This window comes from Octopus bimaculoides, chromosome 29, assembly GCF_046866305.1.
Source record: "Octopus bimaculoides isolate indiv1 chromosome 29, ASM4686630v1, whole genome shotgun sequence".
Classification (NCBI taxonomy): Eukaryota; Metazoa; Mollusca; class Cephalopoda; order Octopoda; family Octopodidae; genus Octopus; species Octopus bimaculoides.
In genome coordinates, this window is record NC_142956.1 from 5,774,492 (window position 1) to 5,788,807 (window position 14,316).

A 14,316-nucleotide genomic window follows, 5' to 3' on the forward strand; every position below is an offset into this window, starting at 1 on the left:
AACTGTCCACTTTAGTGGTCATCGTTATATATAAACATACATATATATAGTTTTAGGGAAAGGACCACGGTTCATGAACTCATCCCTAAAACTATATACACATATATATATTTAATACTATGAAATTTAATTTAATTTTAATTTTTAATAAATTGATTTGAATTGAGTTTTTACCTGTAATTTTGGATTTTTATCCCTAATATTCTTCTTCTTCTTCTTCTTCTTCTTCTTCTTCTTCTTCTTCTTCTTCTTCTTCTTCTTCTTCTTCTTCTTCTTTTTCTTCTTCTTCTTCTTCTTATATATATATATATATATATATATATATATATATATATATATATATATATATATATATATATATATATATATATATATATATATGTATATATATATATATATATATATATATATATATATATATATATATATATATATATATATATATATATATATATATATTCATATTTATAGATGTGTGTGTATGTGTGAGTGTGTGTGGCATTGAAGACAAACGAAAGAAGTGCACTGAACATATTTATAGGGAGTTACACGTATGGATCAAAACAGTTTGATTCAAACTCCTTGGTACATTATGTTTCAAGCGTGATGCTAATCTTCGGCCATAGGAATTTCAATGAAGAATGTCGAGTGTTTGTTAACGGACGTTAGCCTGTGATTGGTCGAGAGATGTCACGTGATGTCAAATTTTGATGCCGCTATTTCAGCGACAATAATTACTTTGAAAATGCAGCATGGTGAACAGGAAATCGACCGTGTGGTGGACATAAAATTGGTCAGGTGGTTGGAGGTAGATAGGACGAGGTGTTAGATGTGCCAGTATATACCTACATATGATTGTACGTATGCGCATATGTTTGTGTGTGCGTGGCCGTACTTGTACGTGTGTATGTATATGAATCTGTGTGCATAGGTATATATTCATACATCTACGTGCGCACACATATAACCATGCACACACGTACGTATGCATATATATATATATATATATATATATATATATATATATATATATATATATATGTATTATAATATAGGATAACATCTTAATAAGAATTTATCAAGTAGTCAGCGTGAAAAAACCCCATAAGGAAAAAAACCCATCATTTCTTTCCATAAATATATATAATTTGTATAAGGGCATTACTATATAATAAGTCCTCCCGCTTAGAGGGACTAAATAAGTCAAAACTACCAAAAAAAAGCACATATTTACCGAAAGCAAGGGAATGTGTAAGGAATTGGATGGGGTGGAGTGGGAAGGTAGAGTAGGAGTGTGTTGGAGTGTGGTGGGATGAGCTTATGAGGGGGTGTTGACGATGAAGGGCGAAGGGGAAGGTGGATGTAAGAGAGGGGGAGGGTGGGTATGGGAGGGGAGAGAAAGAGAGGAAGAGAGGAGAGAGTGTGGGTATAAGAGAGGGAAGGTGGATGTGAGAGAGGAGGAAGGTGGGTATGGGGGGAGAAAGAGAGGAAGAGAAAGAGAGTGAGAGAGAAGAGAGTGAGAGAGAAGAGAGTGAGAGAGAAGAGAGTGAGAGAGAAGAGAGTGAGAGAGAAGAGAGTGAGAGAGAGGGAAAGAGAGAAGAGAGTGAGAGAGTAAGGGTGAGAGGGTAAGAGAGTAAGAGTGCAGAGAGTAAGAGTGAGAGAGAGGGAAAGAGAGTGAGAGTGAGAGAGTAAGGGTGAGTGAGTAAGAGTGTATAAAATTGATACCAACATCATTTGTGCAATATTGATGGAATATTTTCCACATACCACAAACGATAAAGCGCTCCCGGCAGCATTGGAAAGAGTAGAGGTTGAGTTCTTTTTAGTCGACCTCCAAAATCAATGCCTCTCATGCTGTCTGTCCTTCTTGTTATTGACCTCTGGAGTGCTTCTACTTTCATAATGAGTTGCTTCGTATGGGGGAACCACAGTGGACAACAGTACTGAAGGTGGGGTCGAGCAAAAGTAGTGTAGAGAAGGATGATGGTGTAGGAATCTCTAGACCGGAAAGTTCTCAGCATCCAGGAGAACATCTTGCGGGCCAAGTCAACCTTGCTGTTTTCGTGCGAACTCCAGCTTACATTGTTATCAACAATTGCTCCAAGATCTCTAGTGTCGTTGGATGATACAAAGGAGTTGCCCGAGGGCAGAGCATATGGTAATTTCAGAGTTTCCTCTTTCCCAAAGTAGATCAAATCAAACTTATCTTCATTTTAAAGCATGTCGGGCTTTTTTTCCGCCCATTGGACAATAGCAAACAGATCTGACTGAAGGCTTGTTCGGTCTCTCATGTCGTTTATTGTTTTCTGGAGTGATCTGCAAAGATTTTCAACATAGAATGTTTGATTGACATGTATTATGTCGTTGATGTAAATAATAAAGAGGAGTGGGCCCAACACAGTACCTTGTGGGACACCATTACTGACTTTGGCTGAACTGGATCGTATTCCCTCAAACACAATACGTTGGGTTCTGTTCGGCAGGAAACACTTTATCCACTGTAACAGCATTCCACGGACTCCAATGTTGGACAATTTCTTCAGCAGGATTATGTGGTCCACTCTGTCAAATGCCTTGCTTAAATCAAAATATATGACGTCAGTGTTGGGGGCCTTCTCCAAACGCTTTTAATATGTCAACAAAATGGTGCAGAAGCTGCGACAGGCAGTCCCTGCCATCCCGGAAACCATGTTGGTTGCAGAATACTTTTTTCACCCTTAACTATTCATATTTGTATATAAATTCATTAGTTACTATAATTTATTAGTTTCTTTGGCATATTCTTAGTTTATGTATGTGTATGCAAATATAGTATTGGTATATGTCATTTATGTTCATTAGAAATCAAATAAATATGTCATGCTACAGGGACATAGGAAAAGCTAATAAGGCGAATACACACACACACACACACACACACACACACATACATACACACGCACACACTTACGCACCTCCACATACACACGCACAACCATACACATGAAATACGTGCGCGCATACACACGAACGCACGCACACAAAATCGAATGCGAAGAAATGTAATCCTCTTATGGGGTTGAATGCAAATTTTCTTTTATTTAGAATAGACGCAGGAGTGGCTGTGTGGTAAGTAGCTTGCTTACCGAGTGGACGTGTTTTTTGTCGCTGTTGTTGTCACGTCGCTGAGTGCCAGCATCGTGAACTTTTGACGTACAACCACAGTTAAGACTTTTGTGTTTTGGGGATTTAGTGGGGGTTTGTTGGTCGTGATTACTTATATTTATGCCGAACAAGAAATCGCCACTGAATTCCACGCATTTGTCTGCCTGTGGTTGTGCTTAAAGTCTGACCTAGCGGTGAGAAGAGTGTTTTGGAGGTATTACTCCTCCAAAAACTGTGAACTTAGTTTGTAAAAGTTTGTTGTCTTCAGGCCATGATTTGAAAACTACAAATAACTATTGTGAACTTTGTTTAAAAGAGAAAAGGAATTTAGTGTTTTCAAACTAATAAATTTGAAGAAAAGTCTTCCTCTTGCTTTCAACTACACCACGTGGAACTACGCAAAGGATAAAATTTTTACCAGCCAAGTGACGACTGCAGCGGAGCCGGGATCAAATCGGGCCGGAGTACCGTTGTGGCCTGAAAATTTGTTATTCTGCCTGGAACTTTATATTTTATTTATTCTTTCTGAACTGTTGCATTTCCTTTCTCTTTCTTTTATGAACTGTTTTTAGTACGATGTGTTTATTTTATTTTTTCCGCTTTTTTGAACTGCTTTCTATTTTTGTCTGTTTTAAAATGTTTAGTTGTTTAATTCTTATGTTGACATTTTTATCATGACTGGAAACATAAAGATAAATAAGGCCACTGCTGTGGAGTGGGAGATTATCCCACCCAAGAAGTGGTTAAATGATTTCAGAGAAAGAACGATGGCGTTACGGACCTACTCTAGGTCACTGGACACCATTATTTTCTTTCCCAAAATTGAAATTGAAAAAGAGTTAGCAGAATATATGCCAACTTTGAAGTTTATGGCAAGGGGTGTACAATACGCGACGGTTTGATTGCTATTTGACACCCTTGAGGTGGCTCGCAAGTTTGCCGAGCCAGCCCTTCTTTCTGTGGAAAGAAATTAACTAGAGCTTGGATCTGTGGGCTGCCACCCGGCATAGAACATGACTGGATAGAAGATACTATCCGACGGGGTCTGGGTGGCAGCGGAACTAAGCTGCTAAACGTAATAATATTACTGACAGCTGATTGGGGTGGGTCAAAAGCGGTTGTGACCCTGTGGACCCAATTAGCCAGAGATCTGGTTCTCCCAGATTTTCTAAGGATGGACAGGCAGAGATAGCCAGTCATAGTCGAGGGACGTGCCCCGAAATGTCACCGGTGTCTGGAGCCTGGTCATATTAAGAAAGACTGCCTCCAGGACCAGAGTAAGGTCCTGGAACAGTTCATAAATGTTGTTCCCCCCGCTCTCCCAGTGGAGGGAGAGACGGAGAAAGTCGAGGAGGTGGAAACCTCCTCGAAGAAAGGGAAGAAACGAAAGAAGGTGCTCACCGAAAGTTGCGGGGGGGGGGGGATCTTCTGGCTAAGATGGAAGTGCGTCCTATTCCATTGGCCCTACAAAAAATGAAGAAAAAGAAGAACAGGACACGGCCGGAGCCCGGTAGTGCACCGCCGGCGTGTCCCGAAGCTCCGTTGGTGGGAATTGTTCCACGAACGGAGGAAGGCCTGTCGGTGGGAATTGTGCCGCTGACAGTAGAAACTGAGGCCCCGCCCTATGAGGAGGAGGAATTTGTAGTTCTCTTCCACAAGAGAGGGTCCGTTGAAAATTTTGTAAAAAAGTTTTCCAGGAAGGGTCGGACGAGAGGGTTCCTCACCTGTAGCAAGGACCCTAGCTAGCCTCCGCAGGTGCTGTGGAGGTCGTTTGGGAGATAGACTTGTGCAGGGTGATGAATTCCTTCCTCAAAGACGCATTCCGCTTTTTACTGAAGTTGCCCGATGAAGAACAAGCGAGGTGCTTAAGTGAAGCACGGAGTCTGGTAGGGTGGTAAAATGTAAGAGGACGAGTGCCTCATATTGAAAGGGATTGTGATCCATAAAAGAAAAGTGTAAGAGGCAAGTGCCTCATTTCAAAGACATGATAAATTGAAACAGTAAAGTAAGAGTTTTATAGCCTCAAATTGTAAATTTATGTATACATTTATAAAATATCAATGAATTAAAGAAACAGAGTTCAGCGGGCGGCTCCTGTCTTCTCCCATTAATACCATATTAATCATCATTCATCTCATCTCATTAATGTTTTTGTCCAGACCGTAGCTACTCTCTGTGTAGTGCCTTTATGGCAAATTGAATGAAATAAAGTAGCTAGCTGACCACTTCCAGTTTTGCTCACCGCACATGTGCGTCAGACTGGCTACTTGCCGTCAGCCAAACATGAGTTTGGCTCTGTCTAAAACAAGAAAAAATTGAAGAATTCGCCGAGGTAAATTGTTTTTGTTGCTCGGCTGGGCAGCAATTTATTGCTTCTATTTATTTTTTCAGTAAATTGTTGTCCAGCAGTGTGGCATCTTCGCTTTCCTTGGCGAGCTTTTTGTGTGTTCGTTGTACGAACAAATTTGGTTTTCGCTGTCTGTGGGAGGCGGGCTCGCTTGCCCACAGTAGCAAAAATTTTTGTTTTGGCTTTGAGCCAAAAAACAAATTTTGAGTGAAGTCGACCGCGGTGGGCAGAATTGGTTTTTGAGCTGTGTGTAATTTATTGTTTCTTTTTTCAGTAAATCCGCCGGCTCTCGAGCACTTCCGTTTACTTTCGGCGACTTTTCGTGAAGAAAATTGTGTTGGTCGTTCGTCGTTATTGGTAGGCGGGTTCGAGTCACCCTAACGGCGGACTGAGAATTCTTTGTGAAAAACTTTTTGCGTCTCACTTAATCGCGAGAACTGTTGTTTTTGTGGGCGTATCTCGCCTCCGAAAACTTGGCGAAATTCTAACAATGTGTGAAGGATTTTTGTGTTCCTGCTGCTGCGGCCTGGATTACCTTACCGGAATACCTATACTGGAATCCCTTTTATTTGGAGTACCTTATTGGAATACCTGTAGTCCAGGATTAACGCTGTGGCCAGAAGGGTGTTGCTGTGACTTGAACTGTCTTCCTTCCTTCTTTTCCTCTGCTCTGTCTTTCTGTTCCTTTTGTATTTATTTATTTATTTATTTATTGCTGTGAACCTTCGTGGAATTTTTTGTGGAACATTTTGAACTTTTTTTGAAAGCATGACAAAAAAGAGTAACACCATGTTGGAGTCGGAGCTTGTCCCACCCAAGAAGTGGTTGAAAGAGTTCAGGGAAAGAACAGTGGTGTTACGAACCTACTCTAGGTCAATCGACACCATTACGATCTTTCCCAAAATTGAAATTGAAAAAGAGTTTGCAGAATATATGCCAACTATTAAGTTTATTGCAAGGGGTGTAACATACGCTACAGCCCGGTTGCTGTTTGACACCCCTGAGGGGGCTCGCAAATTTGTGAGCCAGCCCTTAGAAGGAGAAAAAAATTCTCTGTTTCTTCCCACATACTGTGGGAAGAAATTGACTAGAGCTTGGATCTGTGGGCTGCCACCCGGCATAGAACCTGATTGGATAGAGGATACTATCCGACGGGGTCTGGGTGGCAGTGGAGCCAAGCTCCTAAATGTGAAAATTCTACCTACAGCTGATTGGGTTGGGTCAAAAGCGGTTTTGACCCTGTGGATCCAATGAGCCAGGGATCTGGTATTCCCGGATTTTTTTAGGATGGCTGGGCATAGATATCCGGTGATTCTTGAGGGACGTAAACCCAAGTGTCACCGGTGTCTGAAGCCCGGCCTCATCAAGAAACAATGTCCCCAGGACCACAGTAAGGTCCTGGAACAGTTAATAAATGTTGTTCCCCCCGCTCTCCCAGTGGAGGGAGAGACGGAGGAAGTCTTGTAGGTGGAAACCTCCTCGAAAAAAGGGAAAAAAAGGAAGAAGGTGGGAACAATCGTTGCCCACTGAAAGTTGCGGGGGAGCAGGAGGACCTTCCGCAAAAGTGGAAGTGTGCACTACTTCAGCGGCCCCCCAAAAAAAGAAAAAAAAGAAGAACGGGACACGGCCAGCACTTGATAGTGACCGCCGGCGTGTCCCGATACACCGTTGGTGGGAATTGTGCCAACAATGGAGGAAAGCCTTTCGGCAGGAATTGTGTCGCCAACAGCTGAAGCTGTGGGCTAGCCTTGTGAGAAACAGGAATGGCTACTCCTGTTCCGCAAGGGAAGAGCTGTAGAAAAATGTGTTAAGCGCACTGTGCTGAGGAGCCTGATTGGCCTCCGCAGGTACCTGCGGAGGTCGTGTCGGATAATGACCTAAGCATGGTGGTGAATTCCTTCTGCCTTCGCAAATTCTGGTTCGCGGAGTGGGCTAACCTAGGTCTATCATTGTGCTGGAGAGACACACTGAATATGGTCGGGGCGGTAAACAAGTAAGAGCACGAATGCTTCATATTGTGGGATCATATGATCCATAAATGAAATATTATAAGAAGCAAGTGCCTGAATAATTTGGTGTTTTATGTTTGAGGTTCATAGCCTCAATTTGTAAATTTTTCTGATTTATAAAAGAACAGTGTTTTAGTGAAGCAAAGTTCGGCGGGCGGCTTTTGTCTTCTCCCATTTATACCATCATGTTTATCATCCATTTCATCTCATTAATGTGTCTGTCCAGCTCGCAGCTGCTCTGTGTACTGCCTTTATGGCAAATCTAATGAAATAAAGTAGCTAGCTTACCAACCACATGGTTCCGGATTCATTCCCACTGCGTGGGACCTTGGACAAGTGTCTTCTACTATAGCCTCGGGCCGACCAAAGCCTTGTTATTGGATTTGGTGGATGGAAACTGAAAGAAGCCCGTCGTATATATATATATATATATATATATATATATATTACATACAAAAATAAGAGGAATGACCAGCAAAAGTGGACTCCTATATGCTAGAAATAGATGCCGAATCATCTAACCACGAAAAAGAAAACGAAATGTTCTCAGTAAAAATTTAGCGACACAAATTTTTACTGAGAACATATTTCTTTTTGGGTGGTTAGATGATTCGGCATCTATTTCTAGCATATAGGAGTCCACATTTGCTGGTCATTCCTCTTATTTTTGTATGTAATATAATTTTAATCTTCGGATTTTTTTAATATGCTAGACCACTGGTTTTAATTGATTAATATCAATTTCTGCCCTCATTAATAAATTTTATATATATACATATATGTGTGTGTGTGTGTGTGGGTGTGTGTGTGTATGTGTGTGTGTGTGTGTGTGTGTGTGTGTGTGTGTGTGTCCAACATCGCTTGACAACCGATGGCGGTGTGCTTACGTCCCCGTAACTGAGAGACCGAAAGAATAAGTACTAGGCTTGCAAAGAATAAGTCCTGGGGTCGATTGGCCCGACTAAAAGGCGGTGCTTCAGCATGGCCGGAGTCAAAATGAATGAAACAAGTAACAGAGTAAAATAGTAAAAGAGTAAAGAATGAGAAAAACTGAAAGTAATTGTAAGCATTTTTATTGTTATTAACTAAACGTTGATAAGGTAACTTATATCTATGTATTCTTCATCTTATTTCTTTACTGCCCACAAGGGGCTGCACACAAAAGGGACAAACTGGAACATACAAACGGATTAAGTCGATTATATCCACCCCAGTGCGTAACTGGTACTTATTTAATCGACCTCGAAAGGATGAAAGGCAAATTCAACCTCGGCGGAGTTTGAACTCAGAACGTAACGGCAGACGAAATACGGCTAAGCATTTCGCCCGCGTGCTAACGCTTCTTATTTCTTTACTGCCCACAAGGGGCTATACAGAGGGGACAAACAAGGACAGACAAACGGGTTAAGTCGATTATATCGACCCCAGTGCATAACTGGTACTTATTTAATCGACCCCGAAAGGATAAAAGGCAAAGTCGACGGCGGCGGAATTTGAACTCAGAACACAAAGACAGACGAAAAGCTGCTAAGCATTTCGCCCGGCGTGCTAACGTTTCTGCCGACTCACCGTTTGGCAGAAACGTTAGAATATTTATGTTTTCTTCATTTTCTTCTTGTTCATTATGTATGTATGTATGTATGTATGTGGTTGGGAAGCAACACCCTTTACTAAGTCAATTTCTTCTTTAAAAACCCTTCTTAAGTTCGCTTCGATTTTTGTGTGAAAAACTGAAGTAAAATTTGATGATTGACGGTCTCAAGAAAGAACATTAGTGCACAGGATTACTCGGAATAATCGCGTCGATGGGGTGCTCCAGCATGACCGTAATGAAAAGAGTGAAACAAGTAAACGATGCACGATAAATCCTATTTTCTAGTTAGGCAGGACACATTACACAAACACACGCACTCACACACACACACACGCATACACATACACAGGCACTCACATGAACATACACACACTCTCACACATATACACGTGCTCACACACACAGACATATACACACATACATACATACTCACACATACACACGCACACACACACTCACATATGCAGGCGCACTTACATGCAGACGCACGTGCATACCCATACACACCACATACACACACATACACTCACGCATACACACGCACGCACACACACTCACAGACACGCACACTTACGCACACACGCACACACACACACGCACATACACACACAGACACACACACACACACAGACACAGACACACACACACACACGCACACACACACATCCATATCTGTGACTTGTGTTTGTCTCTAATCACCGCTTCATATTCAATCTTGGCAATGCTTCGGTCATCGTAACATAGCAATTCGACAAAATAGGAACGAAAGAATGAGCAGCAGTCCAAAGAGAGATAAGTACTGCCATCGATGAGTGCGAGTAAACACGTCGATGTGGTGCTCCAGCTTGGCAGTTGTCCAAGTTTTGAAACAAGCAAACGACGATTAATAGAATCTACTTTATAGTGGGTAAGATGTGGAATTTAACTTCTTACCCACTATAAAGTAGATTTTATTAATCGTCGTTTGCTTGTTTCAAAACTTGGACAACTGCCAAGCTGGAGCACCACATCGACGTGTTTACTCGCTCTCATCGATGGCAGTACATATCTCTCTTTGGACTGCTGCTCATTCTTTCGTTCCTATTTTGTCGAATTGCTATGTTACGATGACCGAAGCATTGCCAAGATTGAATATGAAGCGGTGATTAGAGACAAACACAAGTCACAGATATGGATGTGTGTGTGTGCGTGTGTGTGTGTGTGTGTCTCTGTGTGTGTGTGTGTGTGTGCGTGTGTGTGTCTGTGTGTGTGTGTATGTATGTGCGTGTGTGTGTGTGTGCATGTGTGCGTATGGGTGCGTGTGTGTGAGTATGCCAACGCCAGCTCTTGACTTTCGAAGTTAAATTCCACATCGAAAGTACAAGAGCTGGCATTGGCATACTTCAAGGGAGATAACTCTCAATAAAACCGCAAATACTTGTGAGTATCCTCCCTTAACACTAGTAAGTGTGGTGTCATTTTATACAATGCAGACGTTCTGTGTGCATGAGAGTGTGAAAGAGAGAGAGAGAGAGAGAAAGAGAGAGAGAGAGAGAGAGAGAGAGAGAGAGAGAGACAGACAGACAGACAGACAGACAGACAGACAGACAGACAGACATACAGACAGACAGACAGACAGACAGACAGACAGTGACAGACAGACAGTTACAGAGAGACAGAGTGGAACAGGTAGGTAGAAAGACAGATGGATAGAAGGAGAAGAGAGAGAAACGGAATTGTAATAATATTCAGGTGAAAGTCGGTGGGTGAAAGACACACATATACTGGATCAGCCCATAAATAATGCGGTTATTTTGTACTTGTTTTATTTTGCAAAATTAAGATTAGCAAAGTTCTTTTTTAATCTCAAATATACATTCCTTCATTTTCTGCTATGTTCTTCCATCTATTTGGTAGACTTGCAAGGTCCCTCGTCCAAAATCTACTTGTCCTTAACGAAAAAATCTCTTCCAGTACTCTTCTGACCTTGTCTATAGAATTCATATTCTTTCCGTCCAAATGATTTTGAATAAATGACAATCAGATGGGGCAATGTGAAGCGAAAATGGTGGGTGGGGCATCGTTTCTCATTCAAACTACTCCAGTCTTTGGAATGTCAACCTCACCGAATGTGATTGAGCATTATCCTGATGGACGAACACCTTTCATCATGAAACCACAGATGGTCATCTTTCCGATGGCATGCAAGTGTTGATGAATGGTTGAATGAACAAATCCAAGCTTTTCTGCTATTTCCTCAACAGTTACGATGGGATTTTGTTCCACCAGTGTTTGCAGGACGTCCTCATCAGGCTCTACAGATCTTCCTGGACGAGGTTCGTCTTCTTGGCTATAGTTTCCTGCTCGGAATTTCTGGAGCCACCATTGACACTAGCTTACGCTTATTGTCCAATCACCCTATACTGCATTAATATTCCTTGCACTTCCATTGCGTTGTTACCTTTATTGAAGTCATAAAGCAAAATATGCCAAATATGCTCCTTTGTCACTTCCTTTAAAACTTTGAAAAAATAACTGATTAAATCGAAACGCACAATTCAGACCTTGCACAAGAATACGGCAGAGGTAAAAATACTACCTACTTTTATAACAAGTTGATGCACGTACTTTATCGTAACCCCCTCCAACTTTTAGTTCATGCAATAGAAAAAATCGCATCATTTAAGGGATGGTCCAATATATATATATATATATATATATATATATATATATATATATATATATATATATACATGCACACACACACACACATATATATGTATATATATATATATATATATATAAATATAAATATATGTATTTATATATATATATATATATATGTGTGTGTGTGTGTGTGTGTGTGTGTGTGTGTATGTGTGTGTGTGTGTGTGTGTGTGTGCGTGTGTGTGTGTGTCTTAAGAAGGAAGAGCATGGGATGAGAAGAAAAGCAAAATCGCCAGTGAAGAGAATATATAATGAGATGGCAGAAACGGAGCAAGAAGGAAATCAAAGAGAAAGAAAGAGGGAGGAAAAGAAAGGCAGCAACGAAATTAACTACAACGTTTATGTCCTCCATCGCCGTTGACAGCTAACAAATACATCAAGCTGTTACTGAAAAACGGACACATAAAACGGACACATAAACTTGGACCTGAAGATCATTTGTAGATGTCAAGAGACAAATAGTGGTGATGAGGTGTCCAGTTGTGTCTTGAAGGCACCAGATGAGTAGACGGGACTACAGAGAGAGAGAGAGAGAGGAGCTAGGAGTGTTAGTGGGTAGGGGTTTGCAAGTGTGTATGAGAACTGGGCGAGAGATAGATAAGAGTTGTAGGTAATATTTATAAGGATTATATGTAGGCAGTGGTGAATGCGGGATGGCGATGCCCAATGGTACATGAATTGGGGTAGTCAGAGGGATGCAAGAAGAGAGCAGAAGCAGAGGAGTGCAGCTAAAGGATCGTAATGAACATGGAATTGGTTTGGGGAGGACAAAAGTGAGATGTTATGCGCTGGGGTAGGGTGCATGAGAGAGGAAAAGTCAGGTGTAACACACAAGAAGAGATAATTTGGTAGTTCAGTGGCGGGTGAGGGACGGAGGCGAGAATGAACACCGTAGCGTGTGGACGTAAAGAACAACATCATTGAATGAAGAATGGCTAACAACGGAAATGGTTCTGGACAGTGGTTCTGTGGAAAGGTTGAGTGCCACCGAGTGTCAGGCTGCTGAGCATGAAGTAGTTGTTGTTACTGCGCCACATCACGATGCTCCAATGTTTAGGCCCGGATCCCATGAAGTTCAAGGTGACCGTGGAATCCCTATTAGTAAGATGCCACAGGAATTCGATGGCAAAATGTCTTCGGAGGCATACCGAGTCCAGTTTGAATGGTCTTGAATTAAAGGTGCTTATCTAGTTGTCAGTAGTGAACAGAGATTGTTATTCGGCGTTGGCAAAGCTCCGCAGAGACAATATGGTACTATGTACCAGAACGAAATGTACAGGGCGCGCTTTCGTACTCATGTAAAGGCTAGAGGAGATCCCTTGCAGCAGCTAGCTCAGGACCTGGAGAGCAGGGTGCATAAAGCCTACCCTACAGCAACCCTTGATCTGTTCGCTCTTCTTTTGAAACAATAGTTCATCGATCCTCTGGAGAGTGCGAATCTCAAAGTGCAGGCGAAGCAGACAGCCAAGTACTACACAAGAGGCACTGGCTAGAGCTCTGGAATTTGAGTCGTATGTCAGGTCTAGCATCGAAATTACCGGATGTGCTACAGTCCCGGATTCCAATCAAAGAGATGGAAAATCTTTGAAGCTGGTAGGCTTAAGGATAGTTGTAGGCCTTGTGAAAAGAACGAAGAGGTAATTGATGTATGTTGCTGGCATTCTGGGAAAGCTGAACACAAGCGGCATGATTGTTACCGCTTGAAGAGTGAGCAAAAGCAGAACGATAGAGCTAAGTCTAGTTTTAAGAGAGAGTGCTGGATAGGTGGTTAAAAAGGACATATGAGCTACGACTGCCCAGCAAGAAGGAAGGAGAGGGTAACGGAAGATAAAGGAGGAGTGTCGGAAAAACTAAGAGGGGCTGGAATTTAGGGGCATCATGAAGCCAAATATTACTACTCCCTTCTAGCTGTTAGCAGTACCTGGCTAGAGACAGCAGCCAGCCAGCCTTACTCACAGTATATACTTATCGAAGTGACTGACAGTTGCTGATCTCATAAGGAGAAAAGCAACCAGATTTAAATCCCTGAATGAGATCTATATAGTAACCGAACTGTATAGTAAAGTTTATTTGCCAACATAAATTGGCAGTCCTGCGTAAGACTATGTTACTACTTTTTAACCCCAGAAAAACATCTTTTCCAGCTGGTTATCGATCTGTAAGTACTAGTTGTTTTCTTCCTTACGAGATCAGCGACTGTACCGAAGACGAGATATTACTCAGAAACCATTGGTCTGCTGGGACTGCTGACGGCTAGAGGAGAATAGAAGCCCCATTACTTACAGGATGACTCAGACACCGATCATGTGTCGAGAACCAGCTGAAAAAGATGTTTTTTTTCTGTAGTTTAAAGTATTAACACAGTTCTATGCAAAACGTCCACGATATATTTGCAAATAAACTTTGCTCTTTCTTTCTCTCTCCCTCACTTTCTTTATATATATATATATATATATGTGCGTGTATGTGCATATATATATATATATATAGGTATGTATATGTGTGTATGTGTGTGT